This window comes from Halichoerus grypus, chromosome 13, assembly GCF_964656455.1.
Source record: "Halichoerus grypus chromosome 13, mHalGry1.hap1.1, whole genome shotgun sequence".
Lineage (NCBI taxonomy): Eukaryota > Metazoa > Chordata > Mammalia > Carnivora > Phocidae > Halichoerus > Halichoerus grypus.
In genome coordinates this window covers 68,742,282-68,762,641 of record NC_135724.1, presented here as the reverse complement: position 1 = coordinate 68,762,641, position 20,360 = coordinate 68,742,282, and the positions used below count along the sequence as shown (strand labels likewise).

The following is a 20,360-nucleotide window of genomic DNA, read 5'->3' as shown; positions in this document are numbered from 1 at the left end:
CTGCTGTGTTCCCTCTCTCGCTGTGTCTCTCTCTGTCAAATAAATAAATATAATCTTAAAAAAATAAAATTTATTTATCTGAGGCAGAGAGAGCATGCGTGCATTCATGAGTGAGGGGGCAGAGGGGGGAGGAGAGGGAGAGAATCTCTAGCAGACTCCATGTTGAGTGTGGAGCCCCACTCAGGGCTTGATCCCATGCCCCTGAACTCATGACCTGACCTGAAACCAAGAGTCAGACGATTAACAGACTGAACCACCCAGGCACCCCTATGCCCCTCTCTTTTTACCCATTTGGTTAAAATTTCCCGACAGTGAAATCTACCCTCAAAGGGAGAATTATTCCAAAAGAGCTACAAGTCCTGAACATGGTTCTCAGAGATGCAGGCGTGTTCGGAGACTTGGGTGTTGTGCAGAATGCCCAAGAGGCTCCTTTGCTAGGGGTGTGGTGACCCCAGCTGGGGGTGCAAACCCAGGATCTAGAAGCCAAGGCTTGTTATACCTCTTGGACGACTAATTTCTCTCACTGAACCTCACTTTCCTCACCTGGGAAATAAGGGCTGGATTAGACACTGACCCTGGGAAGTGCCAGACACAGGCCAATGACTATTATTCAAACCTCAGGCACCTTGCGTTGCTATCTCTCCAGCTCATCCCTGCTGTCCCTATGTCCTGGCCAAGATGTGTACTTGTTTCCAGAGGTCCCCAGGGCTGGGTGGAGTTGAATCAGGAAGCCAGACAGGATTATTGCTTTCTTTTTTTTTTTTTTTAAGATTTTATTTATTTATTTGACAGAGAGAGACACAGCGAGAGAGGGAACACAAGCAGGGGGGTGGGAGAGGGAGAAGCAGGCTTCCTGCTGAGCAGGGAGCCCAATGTGGGGCTTGAACCCAGGACCCTGGGATCATGACCTGAGCCAAAGTCAGATGCTTAACGACTGAGCCACCCAAGCACCCCGGGTTATTGCTTTCTGTGGATGAGGACTTGGGCACTCAGAGATGATAAGAGGAACCACGTCCTGAGCCTAAGCTTACCATATGCCAGGCCCTGCCCTTGGGATGTTTACAGCCTCCAGGTGGGCAGACGCTAAGTGCATCATTACTGCTGATTAGCCATGTGGTTTCCGTGTGCCAAAGACTTTGAAGAGAAGTGTGGGGTACAGGGGGCACAGAATAGTGTGGAACCCTTGTATTTAGTCCCCGAGCACCCCAACTGCTATGGGAGCATTGTTCGAAGAAGAGCTGGAGGCACAGAGAGGTTGGGGAATAGGCTTGAGGTCACATAGCTAGTGGCTGTCTGAGCCAGGGTCTGAGCTCAAGTCTGGGGACCCACAGAGCTACAGGCACACGAGAAGCAACAGCTCCATTCCCTTTTCACTAGCCTCAGTTTCCCTGACTGGGTCGTAAGAGGGTCTGATTGGTTCTGATCGCTGCGGGGGCCGTAAGAGAGGTGGATGCCTCGTCCAGAGTACGTTCCCTTCCTGTATCTCTCCCGGGTCGCCTGCAGGCCAGCTGGGCATCCCAAGGAGCTTCCGGGGCTGCAGGCTGTGGTCACCAGCACATGCGTCCCTCCTGGAGCAAGCAGCCCGGCCGTGGAAGGCCAACAGCCCATCTCTGCTTGCAGACACATCATTGCTCAGCTGACGGTTGTATATTTCCTGGGACCCAGAGCTCCCCTGGCTCTGAGGGAGGCATGTCAAGAATCCTAAGCGCCACGTCCTGGCACTCGAAGCTGATGGCTTGCTAACTGTTGCTAACTGTTGGAACTGTCCGATTAAAACTTGGCCTGCAGCCCCTGCCCTTTGACTCCTCCAGCTGCGATGCAGATGAAGCAGCTGGGCTTGAGTGGGGCAGTCAGTGATTGGGGTGGGCAGCGGGGGGAGCTGAGTGGGTCAGCGGGAAACCAGCAGCACCGAGCTCAAAGGGGTTCCAGGCTGTGGAGCTCAGCGCATCTCCGTGGTGATGAGACACTAGCATGGTAGGGTCAGCAGGGCCTGAGCAGAGGGGCACCCTCAGCCCATGAGTCGATCACAGTGTGGTGATGGTGGCCATGGCCACAATGGTGGGGCCCTAGGAGGAGCTCACGCATGGGGAGATGACCTCCTGCGTAGGCAGTCAGCCATGAGCTTCCCCAGGTCCTCTCTTGCTCCAGGCCAGCAGCTGCCCCAAGTGCCTGCTCTTTTGTGCCCCTCTGTTCTGGGGAGCCAAGGAGGATGAGCAAGGACAAAGGATGGAGTATGGACAAGGCTGATGGGCATCATCCAGATGCCAGCACTGAGGCCCAGCCCTAGACTGGCATGAGGTCCAGATGGTTCTGTGTACCCCACCCTCAGATCTGTCTCCTCTCCCTTGACCCTGTCACTAGCTCAGACCTCTCAGAACCATGAACAGGTCCCCTAACTGTGAGGGTCGCCCTCCCTATCCTGCACATGCCACGAGCCAGTCTTTCAAAGGCAGTCTTGCAGCATGTCACTTCCCTGTCCAAAGGTGCAGTGACTAGTCCCGGTCTACACTACTAAACCCAAGTTCCAAGGCCTGGTGGGGAAGACTGTCCCAGCTGTGCCCCCACCCCCGCCCCTGTAGGAACAGCCATGCTCCCTGGGGCTGAGATACCACCTTCTCTGACCATGCTCTTGATTCTTCCAGGACACCTTAGCAACAGGTCACCTGATTTAGGACCAGTTCACACTGCCGCCTCGGCCAGAGAGGACTCTTAGAGGCTAGGGACCGGGTCAAAGGCATCTCTGCCCCCGCACCGGGTCTGGTTCCACAGGCCTGGTGGCTGCTCAGGAAATGTCAGCAGCCTCCTTCTTGGTCAAAAGTGGCTCTTTTGCTTTGGAATTTCAATGTGAGAACATGTAGGTCAGTAGTTCTGGCTCATTAAAAGTACTTTGCTGTGTGCAGGAGTGTTCATAGGAACTTTGTTTCTCATGTTTGAGGATAAGGTTTTTAAAAAGTAAAATCAGGGCGCCTGGGTGGCTCAGTTGGTTAAGCATCTGCCTTCGGCTCAGGTCATGATCCTGGGGTCCTGGGATGGAGCCCTGTGTCGGGCTCCCTGCTCAGCAGGGAGTCTGTTTCTTCCTCTCCCTCTGTGCGCACGCTCTCTCTCTCTCTCTCTCTCTCTCTCTCTCTCAAGTAAATAAATAAAATCTTAAAAAAAAAATCGTGACCCTTATGCAAATATAAAATAAACATGTATCAAAGCGTTTACTTAACTTGTTAAATGAGGGAACAGGTAAGATGTTACAATCAGTTCAAAGGAGAATCCAAAGGCCAGACACATTTATAGACCAGAAATACTGAAATAAATTTGCGAATGGAGGCAAAACAGACTTTTCCACTGTGGGGGAGGGTTGTCCTTAGATAAGAACCATTTGCACTGCTATCAGTTTTCTACAACTTACAGAGTTGTAAAAGAGCTCGAAGACAATAAAAGGCTCAGAGCCCCGACAAAATCAGAACCAGATAACCTAGAAGGGCATGTTCCAAGGACGCATAGCTCTCCATTGGAGAATCCAGGAATCTTTTTGACGTCTTGCAATTCTCCTTCCACTAACAGCTCACGACTGGAGACAACCCAAATGCCCATTAGTAGGAAAATGGGTAAAGTATGGCATGGTAAATTTATACAATGGAACACTTATATCATAACCAAAATATTATTAATTTTGCATGCCACAGATGCATGCCACAATACAGTTGAATCTTATTGACCTAATGTTGAGTGAAAGAAGGCAGAAAGAATACAGGTTTCCCCTGCAATCTGAAAGTAAAATGTTTCTATGAAATCTTTCACACACTGAAATAGCACAAAGCAAAGAAGCAATTACCAGTCATTTATATGGAAAACATTTTTGCATGCTCCTAGACCCCTAAAATAACCTCTTAGGCTTTTCTTCCACCTTAGGACACATCTTGCTAACAGATGCACAAAATAAGCTGAGATAAAGCAGAAATGCTCACCCAGTTCAAGCCTATGGCAGCTTGCTGCTGGGATGCTGAGTGTATTCCCCGTGGTGGGAGTTTGGCTACGCCACTCTTGCTGCTCAGTGTGCCCACCTCCTCTGTAACTGCTGGTCGCAAAACAAAGAACGCTATTGTTGCTTTTCGCCTTTTTTCATAAAAGCCAAAATCCTCTTTGCATTTCTTTAGGTTAGCAAAAGCAGGTAATGATGTATGCCTTTTGTAAATGCGAAGTGGCATTACGCAAACTTTCAAAAAGCAGGGGATACCTGGGTGCCTGGGCAGCTCAGTGGGTTAAGCATCTGCCTTCAGCTCAGGTCATGATCCCGGGGTGCTGGGCTAGAGCCCTGCGTCGGGCTCCCTGCTCAGCGGAGTCTGCTTCTCTCTTTCTCTCTCCCTCTGCCTCTCCCCCTGTTCATGCTTGCATACACACTCTCTCAAATAAATAAATAAAATCTTAAAAAAAAAAAAAAGCGGGGGATACCCATACAAACTTGTAGTAGGCTGAATAATGGCTCCCAAAGCTATGAGGTACTAAACCCTGGAACCTGTAAATGTTACCTTATTTGGAAAAAGGGTCTTTGCAGATATGATAAATAAGGATTTAGTGGGGTTTATCCTGGATTATCCGGATGGATGCTAAATGCTGTCACAAGTGTCTTCATGGAAAAGGATCAGAGGGAGATTCACACACACACACACACACACACACACACACACACACAGAAGAAGGCCATAGACACAGGCAGAGATTGGAGTGATGCAGCCATAAGCAAAGGATCCCCAAGGAATGCAGGCAGCCAGCAGATGTTAGACACGGGCAATGGATTCTCCCCTGGAGAATTTGGAGGAAGCTCAGAGCCACCAATGCCTCAAGGTCTGATTTCTAGCCTCCTGATTTAGGAGATAATACATTTCTGTTGTTTTAAGGCACCAAGGTTGCGGTAATCTGTTACAGCAGCTCTAGAAAACCAATACAGTATGATTCCATTTATTGAAAAGCTCAAAATCAGTCCATATCAATTCTGAGTTAGATGTCAGAATGGTGGTTAACTTTGATAAAGATGCAGTGATGAGGAGTGGGTAATGGGAAACTGCTAAAGTTCTTTTTTTTAACCTTCACTTTTTGACATTTCATTGAGTTGCACATTTATTTCGTGTCCTTTAATATAAAAAGCTATCCTCCTGGGTGGCTCAGTCAGTTAAGCGTCTGCCTTTGGCTCAGGTCATGATCTCAGGGTCCTGGGATGGAGCCTCCGGTCCAGCTCCCTGCTCAGCAGGGATTCTGCTTCTCTCTCTCCCTCTGACCACCCCCACCCCGCTCATCCTCTCTCTCTCTCAAATGAATAAATAAGAAATCTTTTTTAAAAAGTATGTTTTAACAGCATGTGTGGCTTGTCAGTGTAAGTGGGGGTGATGGCAGGTCCCTGGAACCAGGCAGTTTTCTCCTGTTTCTGCCATTTGCTGGCTTGGGCAAGTGACATAACCTCTTTGAGCCTCAATTTTGTCTTTTATACAGTTCTTAGAGGGCTGTTGTGAGGACCTAAGTCATGTTGAGCCCTTTCTGAACTGTAAATTCCCAAACAAAAGCAACATTAATGTCCCTCACATTTACCAGGCATTTCCTGGGTGCTGAGCATAGTGCTAGATCTTCATCATGCATTATCCCATTTATTTCCCTACAACAACCCACAACAGCACCCATTTTGTAGATTAAAAAAACAGAAACACAAAGACAGACAGCTAGTAAGTGATGAAGCCAGGATGCAAACTCAGGCTGTCTGGTTGTGAGGACCATCACCTTAGTCCTACACTAAGGTTGAATGATTATCTCCAGAGTATTAAAACATTATCTATTCTGGTTTTATTTTTTTTTTATTTTTTTTTTTTATTTATTTATTTGAGAGAGAGAGAATGAGAGAGAGCACATGAGAGGGGGGAGGGTCAGAGGGAGAAGCAGACTCCCCGCCGAGCAGGGAGCCCGATGCGGGACTCGATCCAGGGACTCCAGGATCATGACCTGAGCCGAAGGCAGTCGCTTAACCAACTGAGCCACCCAGGCACCCTCTATTCTGGTTTTAAAAAGGAAAATATAGGTCAGCATGTGTAGTAGCCTACCATTTATGTTAAAAAAAAAAAAGAGAGAAGCAGAATAACTTATCTGTTTATTTTTCATATTTGTTTATATTCATAAAGTATCTCTAGAAGGATATCAAGAAACTGAATACAGTTAGTTGCATTTGGGAAGAGGAACTACAGGAATGGATGCCTTCTGAAATAAAATTAAAACAAAAAATTATAAGGAATTATATGAACAACCTCATGCCAATGATTTTGAAAACATCAGTATACAGCCAGTTTCCTGCAAAAATATAGCTTAGCAAAGATGATACAGGGAGAAGTAGAAATTCTGTTTTGGGGTGTCTGGTTGGCTCAGCCGGTAGAGCATGTGACTCCTGATCTCAGGGTAATGAGTTCAAGCCCCACGTTGGGCATAGAGCCTACTCAAAAAAAAAAAAAAAAAAAAAAACTATCTAAATCTAGAACCATTAAAGAAATGGAATGCTTAGTTTAAAATCTGCATCCTATCCCCTCAAAAGTCTCAAATCAGAGAAAACCAAAGAAAAACACCAGGCCTGGATAATTTTATAGGCAACTTCAGCAAACATTGAAAAGAAAGATCCTCTTATAACATAATCTTCCAGATAAAGAAGAAAACAGAAGTCTCCTTCACTCATTGTGATTTGATTATAAATTTAATCCCAAACCAGACATCAACAGTACAAGAAAGTAAAAGGAAAGGCCAAAATCACTTACGGACATATATGCAAAAATGCTAAATAAAATATTAGCGAATAGTCCAGCAATGTATTAAAAATTTATCAATTCCAATTTTTCTTTTTTTCTGGGAAATTAAGATGATGTAATAAAAATGTATTAATGTAGTTCAAACTATCTAAGGAAAAAACCTGTATGACAACTGTGACCTAACAGAACTTCCTTAACTTGATAAAGGATATTTAGCCTCCTGTTTTTGATGGATCACTTGTTCAGTGTCTGTGTTCCCTGCCGCACGGGGGGAGCGCCAGGAGGGCAGGGCTTGCGTTTTTTTACCACCACTGTCTAGCTCGTCGCCTACCACCGTCTTTGGCACACTGTAAATACGTGCTGCATGAAAGGTGGACCTTTGGCTGAGGTCAGGTTTTGGGAAGAGGAAGCTCTACACTCATCACTCCGCCCCGTCGAACACAGCATTCAGGAGCACCCCCACCTCCGCAGCTGTAGCGCAAACCCCAACGCGTCCGTACAGGCTGCCGGGGCCTTTTTTTGGGGCTGGCCGGGGGACAGGGCGCCTGCGCTACCCAGAGATCGGAGGGACGCGAGCGGAGTGGGCGGGGCGGCAGGCGCCTGCGCGGCGGCGGGATGTAGGCGGGGCCTTGCGGCGCCTGCGCAATCAGTGGCGGCTGAGTGGGGCGGGACAAGGGCGGGCCGAGGGCGGGGGCCGCGAAGGAGGCAGGGCGGGCCGGGCGAACGGCGCCGCGGGGTTGGCTGCTGCCCTGAGGCCGGACTCAACGGATTCGGGCCGCGCCACCGGGCGAGCTCGCCGCCCGGCCCCATCCCGGAGCCAGCGAGCGAGCGAGGCGGCGCCGCGCGGTAAGAGCCAGGGCCGGGTCCCCTCAGTGTGCGCTGGCGGGCCTGTCCATCTTCTCAGCGTCGCCCGCGCGGCCAGGCCCAGGCGGCCCCGCAGACCCCAGCGGGCCCGCGCCTGCGCCGTCCCCCGCCGGGCCCCCCCCCCCAGCCCGTCCCGCGCCTGCGCCGTCCCCGTCCGCCGACCCCCGGGTTCGCCGGCCGCTCCTGGCTGGCGTTGCGGCCCAGGTGGTTGTGGGCCACCTCGCCCGCTGGTCTCTCTTAGCCAAGGGGCTGAGCGTGACCCTCGCGCTTTGCTTTCCCCGCGCCCCAGAAGAGGCTGGGGCCGGCGTCCCATAGCCCTGGCCCCTTGGTCCCCTTCTCCCGGCGGAGACATCGCTGCCCGGGGCTCCAAGGACGCGGCTCGGGGAGCAGGGCCGCGGGCGGCGGACCCCAGGCCTCCTGCGGTCTCTTCTTCCGCCGGGGCACGCGCCCCCACCCTCGCCCCGCGCAGAGGGGAGGTCATCATTAAGGGAGCGGAATGTCGTTTTTTTCTTGAGACCTGGTTAATTGCATCAGGTTGGATATGAAATAATCTGGTGTTTTGTTGAGGGAATTTTGCATTTCCCTCAATCTGGTAATTGTATGGCATAAGTGGTTATATTTTAAGACGACATAGTTCATTGTTGGGCACCTCTCCTGGAGATGACTAGAAAATAAATTAGTTTCCACGTAGTTTCAACCTGTTTACAAGACCAAGTAAGAATTCCTGTGATCATTCAAATGTAGAGAGCTTTGATTTGTTGATGCCCTTGATAATTTGCCGGCAAGTACGGGAGGGTCCAGGAAAAATTCCCATAAATTCGCTGCCCTGTATTGATTACAGGGAAAAATGTGTTGTAAAAAGAGCATCTCAAGCCATTGATACTGTTTTCTAAGTTTGTTGCAACAGATTCAGGAAGCTAAAAAATGTTGTAGAGCCCAACAGCGTTTGCTGTCAGCCAGGAGGATGTATCTTGAGATGAAATCAGAGCTTTGTAGACATCAGCAGACATCAGCATAACACGTGTAGGTTTTGAAATAGTCAAATCAATACGGACAGGTATATCTGTAAGGAGAAGTAGGGTATTGATTTGGGGAAAATCTTTTTCGGTAAAGAAATAGCTAACTCATCCAGTTATTTATTTTTTTTTCCTCTTTAAAAATGTCTTCTTTCCCCCTAGGATTTACTCTATACCAAGCAGAGTCTTTAAAGACTCAGCAACTTTAGGTAGCTGAGAATGTTTCTTAATAGCCTGCGTATACTCTAGGTATGTAGGGATTTTCTTGACATTCATTTTCAGTAAGAAAGTGAATATTGTGCCATAGAAAAGCTTTAAACTTGAATTTTTAGGGTGTGTATCTACATTGTGTTGTCTTGAGATGGGATTTCTGTGAAGCAGAGGTTCTCTTTATAACCGATTTGATACAGTACATCTTTAATTTCACATGACTCAGCTGATAGTATTGTTCGGTTCGAAATTACTACCAGGGTTGGGTTTTCATAATACATAAGACCTGCCATATAACCATATACATATTTATTTTTTTATTTTTAATTTTTAAAGATGTATTTATTTGAGAGCTCGCATGGGTGTGTGCACGTGTCCATGAGTGGGGAGAGGGGCAGAGGGAGAAGATCTCAAGCAGACTCTGCACTGAGCATGGAGTGGGCCTCCATCCCAGGACCCTGAGATCACAACCGCAGCCAGAATCAAGAGTGGGATGCCCAACCGACTGAACCACCCAGGTTCCTCAAACCACATGGTGCCCATAAATCACATGGCTAACTTGTACTTAGTATTAGGAAAACCGTCCAGCTCGGTAGAGGACTGGTGACGGTATCAGCAGGCTAGAGTTACTCTCTCGGTTTTATGGCTTTGGGCAAATCAGTTTTCCTTTCTGGACCTTCCTTTCCCTATCTGTAAAGTGTGGGGGGTGGGGGAGGAGGGAAGAGATGGAAATAAGCTTCAGTTGCCACTTTTAACACTTAATGGATCCTTGTCTACAGAGTCCTCTTCCGTTCGTAGTAGAACTGGGTCTTCTCATCAGTTTCATGACATTGTTTGTGGTCCCTCCACAAAGACAGGGAATGAGGCCATCATAAAACTGGTGAGAACAAATCAGGGAGACTCTTGGTCAGACCCCTGACAGGGAGTGTTGAATGGGCCTCTGTATACAGAAAAACAAGGACAATGTGAGGGAGTTTTTCATTAAACTAAATTTATTCAATGAAAGGACTGCCCTTTGTAAAAAAAAGATACGTCATTTTCTTGGTGTTGAAATTAAGAATCTTTTTTGAAATGATGTTGATAGTAAATGGTGGTATATGGTGATTGTAAATGGCAAATACAAGGTTGGTTATCTTAACACAATAAGATATTTTTAGAAATAAAGAGAGCCTAAAATCTTTGTTTTGCTATTGTCATTAGGGAGTTTAGGAAAAAGTTCCTGGGGCTTTTGGTGCTAAGAAGACTAAAATACAGATTTTTTTTTTTTTTTTTTAAGATTGTATTTATTTGACATAGACACAGCGAGAGAGGAAACACAAGCAGGGGGAGTGAGAGAGGGAGAAGCAGGCTTCCCACTGAGCAAGGAGCCCGATGTGGGGCGATCCCAGGACCCTGGGTTCATGACCTGAGCCAAAGGCAGACGCTTAACGACTGAGCCACCCAGGCACCCCTAGAAAGAGTAAATATGAGTTGACTTTGTGGCCATCTGTCCAAATCCACAGGCAACTGGGAAAATTGGTTAAATTTGCTTGGTATTAAAGATGTTACTATTGGGATTATTCTTTCCTACTGGATATAAAATGTCAGGATATTTTTGTGTGTGTGCTTGTGCCAACAAAATAAGCCTAGGCAGGGAAATTCCTCCTGGTGGTTGGAATTGTTATTGGTGAATAGACTAGCTGCTGAGGTAAAGAACCCCCATGGGGTTTCTCTCTTAGCTCAGAAATCTTTTAGTATTGTGGCCTCAGTCTTTTGCTGTGCAACAACATGACCATCAAGAAATTAGGCTTACAGACTGTATTTCAGATATGCTGAGGGGAAGAAGTGGCAATGGTTTGTTCCAAAGTGAATGTAGCAGATGATCTTTGTGTCTGTGAAGTCTTTAAAATTCATCCTGGTCTGCTGTTAATAACATAAGATTTAAAGTTATTGTAAATCTTTTTTTTTTTTGTACTCACAAAACTATAATATATCAAAATGTATCAAACACATTTTAAAAGTGTCTTGAGTTAAAATGAATAATGCAGTCTAATTCTTTGTAATACTAATTTCTGTACTTAGAGGACTGATTGCTCTCAGCTACCTCTAAGTTTTCAATTTTCAAAGAATAATTGGGTAACTCCCAAAAGGAAATTTGTCCACTAGAAAAGAGTGCAGATCTGTTAACAGTGTTTTTCCCACATCGTTAGTGTAGTTCTTTTCTGGTTAAATCCAGGGGTTTGCTCCTGCCTCTGTCTTTCCAAAATATATCTGTTCATAGTCACCCCACATCCCCACCACCAATTTTAAGTCCTTCAACGGCTCCCACTGTCTTCATAATCAGATTTACTAATCCTTATCTTGGTATCCAGGATGCTTCATCACTGGGCTCTGGCCTCCATTCTCATCCCCCCCCCCCCTTTTTTTGGTGCTTCAGTGAGTTTTGCTGAACCCCTCTTGGTCTCTTAACTCTCTCCAGTCTCCATGTCTCCTTCTGCTGGAATGTTCTTCCCTCACTTCATCCCATTATCACCTTCATACTCAGCTTAGATATTACCTTGCCTTGAAGGCATCCCTTGACCTATCTCCTGCATACTTGTCCAGCTCCTTGTCTAGTGAGGATTTGGTGCCCTGTGTTTTGTCTGTTCCCTCCATTAGCCAGTGATGTCACAGCGCGTAGCAGAGTGTGTGGTTTGACCAAAGGTTGTTATATCTGTTGGGTGCATTATGTGCTAGGCATGTCAGCACCACCAAGGAAGTAGAAGTCACCTTAAGTCCTTGCCCATAAGAGTTTTACTCCAGGTGTGCTTGACCTCTCCAGCTGTGAGACACCTCCCACTTGTACACACCAATTTGCAAAGTCTTTTTAGTTGTATCTTAGTGTCTAACTCAAATCTTATTTCTTGAAGGAGGGACTGTCTCTCATATGTGTTTTATAAACCAGAAACCAGGTGGGCATTATCTTTGTTCCCAGCTCTGGAAGGAATACGCATTTGTTCTGTATTGCTTCCCTCATTCCCCTTGGATACCTTCCACCTTGGCTTTTTTGTTTTTGTTTTAATATGATGTGTTTGGACAGTAAAAGTATTATCTTTGTTAAGAAACAAAGATATTAAATTGCAAGTTTGTCTGTTGTGCATACAGCCTAGGGAAAACAGAAATGATAAAGGGAGGGATACCTGGCTGGCTCAGTGGGGAGAGCATTTGACTCTTGATCTCGGGGTTGTGAGTTTGAGCCCCATGTTGGGTGTAGAGATTACTTAAAAATAAAATCTTTCTTTTCTTTTTTTTTTTTAAAAGACGTGTTTATTTTCGAGAGGAGCTCGTGTGTGCACCTGTATGCATGTGAGCGGGATGAGGGGCACAGAGAGAGAATTTTCAAGCAGACTCCCCACTGAACATGGATTCCCTTCTCGGGGCTCGATAACACCACCCGTGAGATCATGACCCAAGCCAAAACCAAGGGTTGGATGGATGCTTAACCAACTTAGTCACCCAGGTGCCCCCAAAATAAAATGTTAAAAAAAAATGATAAAGGGGAAAGATAGTTTGTCTCTTATAAAAAGGCCCCATATTATACTTCTTTTCTAAAGAACTGAGGTTATACAAAGAAAAATAAAAAAGACTCTGGCTAAGGGCGCCTGAGTGGCTCAGTCAGTTAAGCATCTGCTCAGGTCACCTGGGATCGAGTCCCACATTGGGCCCTCCGCTCAGCGGGGTGTCTGCTTCTCCCTCTCCCTCTGCCTGCTTCTCCCTCTGCTTGTGCTCGCTTGCTCTCAAATTAATAAATAAAATCTTAAAAAAAATAAAATAAAAAGACCTGGTTAAGCTTAGGAAAGAGGCATGCAGAAAACCTGGCAGCACTGTTAAGATTTGTGAAGAAATACTGGTTAAAAATTAAAGTTGTCCATTTCTTCCTTTCTCCCTTCTCATATTCTTGGGAAAAATCCCAAGTCAGCCATTTTCCAATCGTACCTTTTCTACTGAGAATTCCCGAGGCAGTCCGTTGGGGCTGCTTTTTTTCCAGAACAGTCACAATTGGACACTTTCTCCCAAGAGATGCCCCTTTTCTCCTACGTAGGAGACAGCCAGTGTCCTGAGTCCCACTCCCTCTTTCCCTGGAAGCTTCTTGTTTTGGTTTTGAGGGTTTCAGATTCTCCACCTCCTCATCGATGTAAGGTTTTCGGAGTATACTTTAAAAAAAATGGGGGGGGGGGCGTGCCTGGGTGGCTCAGTCGTTAAGCGTCTGCCTTCGGCTCAGGTCATGGTCCCAGGGTCCTGGGATCGAGCCCCACATCAGGCTCCCTGCTCGGCGGGAAGCCTGCTTCTCCCTCTCCCACTCCCCCTGCTTGTGTTCCCTCTGTCGCTGTGTCTCTCTCTGTCAAATAAATAAATAAAATCTTTAAAAAATAAAAAAAAAATTTAAAAATGGAATTTTTTTATACTTCTTGTTTTCTTCACTTAATACTTCCATTAAATTCCATTAAATCAGGTGGCATCACTGACTCATTGTGATTAATGGCTTCATAGTGGTATTCCGTAGTAAAAATACACCATTTAGTCATTCAGTTCATCAGATAGGTACTTATTTATTTAGTTAGTTTAATTTAGTTTTCTTAAGTAAACCCTGTGCCCAACGTGGGACTCTAACTCACAACCCCAAGATCAAGAATCATAAGCTTTACTGACTGAGCCAGCCAGGTGCCCCATCAAGTCAGCAGATATTTATTATGTGGCTCTTAAGTGCCAGGCATGGTTCTAGGTTCTGGGCAACAGCATTGAACAAAACAAAATCCTCTGCATTCGTAGAATTTACTTTCTGGTAGGGGAGTGGGTGAGAAGTCAGGAAATAAGTAATACAGATAGGGTTTTACCAGTGCAGTTTGAGTCTGTGGCAGCTTTCTGAGTAGTGTATATGAAGTACTAAAGGCTAGAGATTACTCTAGATGTTACAAGCTACTGTAAGTCTGTATTAGTATTAATCACTTGCAGGTGAAAGTAGAAACATTTTCATAAAGAAAGAAATAGAAAACAACCAGCTGGTAAGTGTGGATATGGAGTTTTTCTGGGGATAAACTGAGGAGCCTGAAAGGTCTTGATAGCAAAGTTTGCTTTTGTTTTCTTTCTTTATTTTTTTTAAAGTTGGTTCCTAACTCGGGGCTCGAACTCACGACCCTGAGATGAAGACCTGAGCTGAGATCAAGAGTCAGAAGCTTAACCTACTGAGCCACCCAGGCACCCCGAAGTTTGCATATTTATAAATTGTATCCAAGCCCTCTTATTCTAGTGATCAGTTAATAGACACCCTTGACCAAAAGCCAGGTAAGGTATATGTGTTAGTAGTTTTTTTGTTTTTTTTTTAAGATTTTATTTATTTATTTGTGAGAGGGAGAGGGCACACACAAGCAGGGGAGGGGAGAGGGAGAAGCAGACTCCCTGCGGAGCAGGCAGCCTGATGCGGGACTTGATCCCAGCACCCTGGGATCACGACCTGAGCCGAAGGCAGATGCTTAACTGACTGAGCCACCCAGGCATCCCGTGTTAGTAGTTTTTGATGGATGCAGCCCAGAGTACTTTTGGGTGACATGGCAAAACTTCCAGGCCCATACAGAAATCTTACTTTCTTTCTGAACTTCTTGTATTTATTATATTGCCCTTGGAATTAATGAGGTTATCCCTACAGTAAGGCCTACTCTAAATTATTCATGCTGATGCTTAGGGAAAATAATTTGGGTCTTTTAGAGTGGTTAGGCCTAAAATGATGTCCATCCCCACAAGGGCAGATTTGTATTGATAAGCAGCCTGGTTGGGCCTGCACTAACCTCTCTTGGTTGGCTCTAGAAGTAATGCAGTTAAAATAAACATTTCTGTTTTGATTTTGTTTTTTTATATTGGACTTGGAAATGAAGTTAGAAATGCACCCTTTAGACACATACTAAACTTCCTGTTACCTATCCAGTTCAAAGGCTTGCTTGGCCAGACCCAGCTCGATCATGATGGAATGCAAATTGTTTATAAATAACCAGAATTTCGTTGTAATGAATAAAATGTTTTGCAAAAAAAAGTTTTTTCGCATTTCAGTTACCAGCGTTCCTTGTTTTTTTTTTTTTTTTTTAAGATTTTATTTATTTATTTGACAGAGACACAGCGACAGAGGGAACACAAGCAGGGGGAGTGGGAGAGGGAGAAGCAGGCCTCCCGCTGAGCAGGGAGCCCGATGCGGGGCTCGATCCCAGGACCCCGGGATCATGACCCTCATGAGCCAAAGGCAGACGCTTAACGACTGAGCCACCCAGGCGCCCTGCGTTCCTTGTTTTTAAATTAAAAAAAAAAGCAACCTGGAAGTTTATGTTAAAGTTGTATTTCTGAAGGTCTAGTGTAGAATATAAATGTCAGTCAGGAAGCTGTCTAGCTGTACTGGGATTTTTATTTATTTATTTATTTATTTTATTTTTTTTTTTTAAAGATTTTATTTATTTATTTGAGAGAGAGAATGAGAGCATGAGAAGGGGGAGGGTCAGAGGGAGAAGCAGACTCCCCGCCGAGCAGGGAGTCCGATGCGGGACTCGATCCCGGGAGTCCAGGATCATGACCTGAGCCGAAGGCAGTGGCTTAACCAACTGAGCCACCCAGGCGCCCTATACTGGGATTTTTAATCACTTCCTCTCCTGCCTCTGACTCCCTCTGCCATCACACCTGTGCTTAGTTGGGTTGGGTTCCAAAATTCTATTTATAAAACTAATACATAAGTTTTATGAAGTCTATGTTAATAGTACTGTGGAATCTAATGAGCATCTATAACAGCGGAGCTGAAAAAGCACATATTTCATGTGTACCTTTCATTAAATATGGTCCTCTCACAACACATCTTGAGGTAGTTAGCATGACTGTTATTTTCCTTATTTTTATAAATGAGGAAATGAGGTTAAGAGTACAGAGTTAACCAGTGGCCAAGCTTGGATTTGAGCCTTGGTTTCTGACTAAAGTCTTATGTCCTTTTCACTATAATATGCTACCTTTCAACTAGAATGCATTTGTCATAAGGCTGAAGGAACTACAGTGCTGTTTAGCCTGGAGAATGGAAGCCTTAGGTGGGCATTGTTTCTCTTGTAATTGAAATAGTTGAAGGAATTATTTTGTGTTGCTTTGGCAGGTATTCTGGTAAGTGGCAGTTCCAATTGCACTTACATTTGGCTGCATAAACTGCCCAAGAATTGAAGGAGCTGCCCCTTTCAAGTTACTACCTAGTAACAAAGGCTGTTGGGTGTCAAAGGATGACGGGTAGAGGATTAAACTTGATGCCTGACCTGTTTTACTAAAGTCCTCTCTCCTCTTGCTCCCCTTCTTTGCATCCTCCCTCTACATCCTTTGAGCTCTTAGCTGGGCCTCCTCTCTTCTCTTTCTTGCCTTTTTCCTTAAGCCACTCAGAGGCAAGTTTTAAATGTGAGATGGTCTCTAGATAAAATTTAATGATAATTCTGTTTGATTGGTTCATTTTTCTCACATTTGGAATATATCCTCATTCGTTCCGTATTATTTTATTTTACTTTATTTCTTTTAAAAAAGAATCTATTTTGGGGGCGCCTGGGTGGCTCAGTTGGTTAAGCATCCCACTCGTGATTTTGGCTTAGGTCATGATCTCAGGGTCATGAAATCAAGCCCTCCATCAGGCTCTGTGCTCAGCTTCTTTCCCTCTCCTTCTCCCCCTCCCCCAATTTGCGCATGTGCGTGCACTCTCTCTCAAATTAAAAAAAAATTAAATCTTAAAAAAAAGATTCTATTTTTAAGTAATCTCTACACCCAACATGGGGCTTGAACCCACAAACCCCAAGATCACGAGTCACATACTCCACCAACTAAGCCAGCCAGGCATCCCTCCTTCCGTATTATTTTAAATAAGTGACAGTAAAGTGTGAATTTGGAATTTATAATTTTTTCTAATAGTATTCCTAGAGGGATTTTTTTTTTAACTGGAAATGAAAATTGAAGACTGTATACCAGGATGGTAGGCTAAGGAGAGGTTTATTATATAAGTATGAGATTCTGTAATGAAAGGCTAATTCAGTATTTACTTTCTCACCGAAGGTTTATATCCTTGGAGATAAGCACCCAAGGTTCTTACTCTATTTTGTTCCCAGTTGCATGTGATTGTGCAAAATTTTGTATAGAGAAAGCTACGTAGGTGCTGCGTTTGCCTGGCCAAAGGAGTTATACACTACAAATGGGCAGAGAGGGTGGTAAGCAGTGGTAGGTTCTGTGTTGACGTGAGTGACTTCTGAGAAAGGATCATTAGAATTCTCAGTCACTGCACATCTTTGAAAGTGGTTTCGGAGGTTAGTGAGGTCAAGAAGAAAAAGACCTGTTACCTCTCAGACAGCTGATGAATTTTTCCATAGCAGTTACTGGTTTGTCTTTGTCTACAAAATTTTTTTAATCTTTTTTTTTTTTTAAGATTTAAAAAAAAATTTATTTATTTGACAGAGAGACAGTGAGAGTGGGAACACAACCAGGGGGAGTATGAGAGGGAGAAGCAGACTTCCTGATGAGCAGGGAGCCTGATGCGGGCTCGATCCCAGGACCCTGGGATCATGACCTGAGCCGAAGGCAGACGCTCAATGACTGAGCCACCCAGGTGCCCCTTGTCTACGAAATTTAAAAAAAATTTTGTCAGAAGTCCAGACTTTAGGTATTTGTTCAGTGATTAAGTCTCTGTGCCATGCTGTGTCAGAAGCTTGGCAGATTTCAGATGGTGAGGGTAGCTGAACTGAAAAAGAAGTTGCTTCAGGAGAGAAGCAAGTGAGTAAGTCAGCTAGGAGAATTCTTTCCACAGAAGTACCATACAATGCTTTTTAAAATAACTGAACGTATCGCACTGGTGTCTGGAGCCTTTAGAGATGAACCATTGTGAATATCTGATATCTAGCTAACTGAAGTTAGTGTAGGAACTTCCCATTTCCACTGATGTCTGATGATAAATTGGCCCTCCTAGCCCCTACTGGAAGGCTTTTAAAGAGCAAGAAGGAGGACCCAACTACTTTTAAGGCAGTTCATTTGGTGTAGGGACATTTCTGATCATTAGCTGTCCCAGAATCTGCCTCTTGAAAACTTTTACTCACTAGTCCTATTCCTGCTTTCTGGATCTTTTCAAATTTGAAAACAGCCATATTTTTTAAACAATCTACTGAGTTGAGGGGCACGTGGGTGGCTCAGTTGTTAAGCATCTGCCTTCGGCTCAGGTCATGGTCCCCTGGGTCCTGGGATCGAGCCCCACATCGGGCTCCCTGCTTGGCAGGAAGCCTGCTTTTCCCTCTCCCACTCCCCCTGCTTGTGTTCCCTCTGTCGCTGTGTCTCTCTCTGTCAAATAAATAAATAAAATCTTTAAAAAACAAACAAACAAAAAAACAATCTACTGAGTTGAGTCTTTTTTTTTTTGAAGCTTTTATTTATTTATTTAACAGAGAGAGAGAGAGAGAGAGAGAGAGAGTACAAGCGGGGGGGGGGTGGGAGAGGGAGAAGCAGGCTTCCCGCTGATCAGGGAGTCCGATGTGGGGCTCGATCCCAGGACCCTGAGATCAGGACCTGAGCTGAAGGCCGACGCTCAACGAGTATGCCACCCAGGTGCCCTGAAAGTCTCTCTTCTTTGACTTGTTTCCAGAGCCCTATATTAGAATTTGAAGACTCCCATTTTCTAAGTTGGGGATAAGATGCTGTGACGTTTGTACGGGAATCTATTATTCTTAATATCTGCTACTAGTAACCTTTTGCTGAAATTCAGAGTTTGCTAACATCATGTAGTAGTGTTGCGAAATTTTACTTTTTAAAAAATTGGAATGAAACCTTAGAAAGAAACATATTTTACATGTTCTGTTTTCTTTTTCAAAATTTTATTTATTTGAGAGAGAGAACGCACACGAGATTGGGGGGGCGCACGGAGAGGGAGAAGCAGACTTCCGGCTTGATCCCAGGACCCCGGGATCCCAACCTGAGCCGAAGGCAGATGCTTAACTGACTGAGCCACCTAGGAGCCCCTCTGTTTTCTTATTATCTGATTGGTTATGTTATATATATATATATATTTTTTAAAGATTTATTTATTTATTTTAAGAGAGAGTGAGCGAGTGCGCGCATGCCCAAGCACAGGGGGGAGGTGCAGAGGGAGAGAGTCTCAAGCCGACTCCATGCTGAGCGCAGAGTCTGACGCGAAGTTCCATTTCTTTTTTTTTTTTCTTAAAGATTTTATTTATTTATTTGAGAGAGAATGAGAGACAGAGAGCACGAGAGGGAAGAGGGTCAGAGGGAGAAGCAGACCCCCCAGCTGAGCAGGGAGCCTGATGTGGGACTCGATCCCGGGACTCCAGGATCATGACCTGAGCCGAAGGCAGTTGCTTAATCACCTGAGCCACCCAGGTGCCCGGTTATGTTATATTGAAATTCTGACATGTGATTGAGCTTTAATGCTTGAACTTGCAATACATTACTCATGCAGTGAAGAAAAACAGTATGATCCTAAATTGGCAACAGCAAAATCAGTGTATTTGAGTTAATATGGTGTATCTCAGCATTTTAACAAGGAAGTGTGGACCGTGACATTTTGAACTCAGAAGGAAGTGCTTTCCCGCTGTTTTTCTTTTTCCTCCTACATCCTTATCCTACCACTGAGTGAACAGAAGTTCTACACTGTTACAGGATGTCTTATAACAGCAGTGAACTGTGTAATAGGTGGTTCACTGGCCTGTCTAGAAAGAGTTTACTAGGATTTACTCATGACACACATGTCCTTTTCAGCAGTGGTTCAGGCTGTTCACCTCATAACTTTGATTTTTGCCTGTTTTTCGGGTGTTGGTTCCATCCTCTGTATAGTTATTAAAGGATATCTTTAAGGTACTTACCTTGCCTTGTCTCATAAATGGGCATTTGCATCCTCAGTGAGGCCTTGGGGAGCAGTCTGTATACAACTGCCATCTGAGGTTGTGTTGGGAAGTGCTGGAAGAGTTACACTCTAAGTGCTGGGGCGCCTCATGAGGAAGGGGAGACCACGTGTGAGTGTTGGTATTGGTGCCCTAGGGTCTCTGAGCTAGGCCCCGAGGGGAATCGAGCTGTGCTTGTCCTTTGAGATTGGCTTTGAAGGGGGAGAGGCATTTTCAGTGAATGGATTTTGGAGTTGGGGGAAGAACACACCAGTTGGTGGGAGCTGCGCGAACCAGTGCAGTTTCGTGAAAGAGAAACAGACCTGTTGCTCTAACTTAGGCTGTTCGGAGAGGAGTCCCAGAGAGTGGTTTTGGAATTGTAGGTCAGGCCGTTTTTTGGAGGACTGAGGTTAAGCAAGGGGATTCGGACTTTTAATATTCATGCTGAGTATAACACAAGCCTTCTACCCGTCTTTCTTGCCATGGTTCCCTTTGTATATTATTTCTTGTGTTCTTTTGCTCCCTTACCTACAGCTGCCTCTCCTTTTCTCCCTCCCGGAGGGGCTGCGCGCCAGGCCTGAGGTCGCCAGAGAAAATACGGGTGCCCGATTACATTT

The 20,360-nt window shown here is 45.2% G+C and overlaps 1 protein-coding gene across 3 annotated transcripts in view; it reads left to right on the top strand.

Annotated features, from left to right (window-relative positions):
- The first annotated feature begins 7,465 nt into the window (after positions 1 to 7,465).
- Positions 7,466 to 20,360, top strand: part of SPECC1L (sperm antigen with calponin homology and coiled-coil domains 1 like) — a 128,762-nt gene continuing 115,867 nt past the window's right edge. The window contains exon 1 of one of the 3 annotated variants that reach the window (XM_036077942.2): positions 7,466 to 7,613. The gene's annotated coding sequence lies outside the window, so the exon portion shown is untranslated. The remainder of the gene's footprint in view (positions 7,614 to 20,360) is intronic. The other 2 variants (XM_078060707.1, XM_078060708.1) reach the window with 2 other exon arrangements.